Source organism: Cyprinodon variegatus, unplaced genomic scaffold (assembly GCF_000732505.1).
Source record: "Cyprinodon variegatus isolate N-32 unplaced genomic scaffold, C_variegatus-1.0 Scaffold869, whole genome shotgun sequence".
Taxonomy (NCBI): Eukaryota; Metazoa; Chordata; class Actinopteri; order Cyprinodontiformes; family Cyprinodontidae; genus Cyprinodon; species Cyprinodon variegatus.
In genome coordinates this window covers 39,782-41,469 of record NW_015151322.1, presented here as the reverse complement: position 1 = coordinate 41,469, position 1,688 = coordinate 39,782, and positions in this window count along the sequence as shown.

Here is a 1,688-nt window from a genome sequence, read left to right as displayed (position 1 = left end):
AGTGTTTTTGTGCAGCAGCCACAGGAATTAAAGCACTGTGTTGACTAGCTGCACAGAAATACTGTGCTGTGTCTGCTGGTTTGGTATCAGAGATGACCAGCCAGGCTTTGCCTTTTGAATTACCGGTCAAGTTAAAACGGCTTTCAAAGGCCTTCTCAGGGTTTGGATTTTGGTTATAAAGCAGTCCAATCAGGTCCATGGTCTTTTGGCCTCCGACATTTGACTGGTACCAGAGCATGTAGGGATAGCTGTTATCCCCATGGTAACAGACGAGACGTGCCACTTCTCCAGATTTCACCTGAATGAAGGCAGGGGCCTGCTGGATTACAGGTGGTGACGCCATAGTGTCTATAAAACAGAAAAGGAGGACTGAAACTAGACAGGAAATCTGAATACTGAAGATTTACAGATTTCTTTCCAATATTTGCTTATTTACCTGCAAAAAAAGACAAAAAAATCAGTGAGGGGATCAATGTCTCAAACATTATTTTAACTGAAAAAAAAAACCTTGCTCAGATAATTTTTTCTTTAAAACACAGGCATGCGGAGGTATTATGGGAGACAAACTGGTGGGAAATCATATTTTGTAGATTTTTAAGGAGGAGGAGCTCTCAGAGATCAACATTCCCATGCGTTGCTACTGCTCTCTGCTGTTCAGGGTTTATATTCAGAACGCAGTAGAAAGAGTACAGTATAAACAGTATCACACATAGAGCGACCGTCAAACTTAATTGGTACACTTTTAAGAAGAGCTATAAAATTATTTCTATAAAGATTTAACTTTTGATGTTGTCACCCAAATTGAATAATTGAATAAGTGGGAGAAATAACCTCACAAATGCCATGAAAAATATCCAATAGCAAATTTAAGTGCATGTGAGTCTGACCAGCTGAATCTATGTTACAAAATATTTTTATAGTAGATTCCTTACTGAAAAGTTTCATTTTGGAGACAAAATTAATTCTTTCTGAAATTGTATTGCATTTTACATTAAGTAAATGTTTTTTGTTTTTTTAATTTTAGACTTATTGATTGAATATCTCAGTTTGTTGAAACTGACATTAAATATTCAGATATATAAATATGCTCATAGTCTATAGAGATAGTTGTTGTAAAAGAAATAAATACTGATTTTTTTTTACATTCACTCACTGGGCCTTGATTGTCCAATTTGTGTTTGTTCGTCTCGCTCAGATTAGCTGAACATATCAATGGCTCGTCTCACCTTTGCTCTCAAAAATCCAGAAAGGAGGGAAAATAGAACCGTGAGTTTGAAGGTTGGATTGGCCAATGATGAAAACAAGCTCGAATTAATTAGCTAAACATGGTGACACAAAAAAAAATACACATAACTTTACAATTCAAGCTAGAACCTGTGGTACAAAGTGTTAATTATATGATTAAGTTTCAAAGCTAGCGAGGTCAGCTTCATAGATCTAAGGTAGTGGTAGCTATAAGCAAGTCCTAGCCGTGGCTATCTACTACATCCATAAAACTTGTTTTTGTGTATGTATGACAGCAGTTATAAAATTAACCCTTCTATTTTGGTGTCTTTGGTATGGATCAATCTAATATTCTAGAGTTTAAATAACAATGAATAAAGATGTGTGATGCTAGAGATATTTAAGCTATACCCTGTTTGTAAGCTTCTGACTTTGCTGCAGTTTTAGATTTAAGGCGGTTTAGT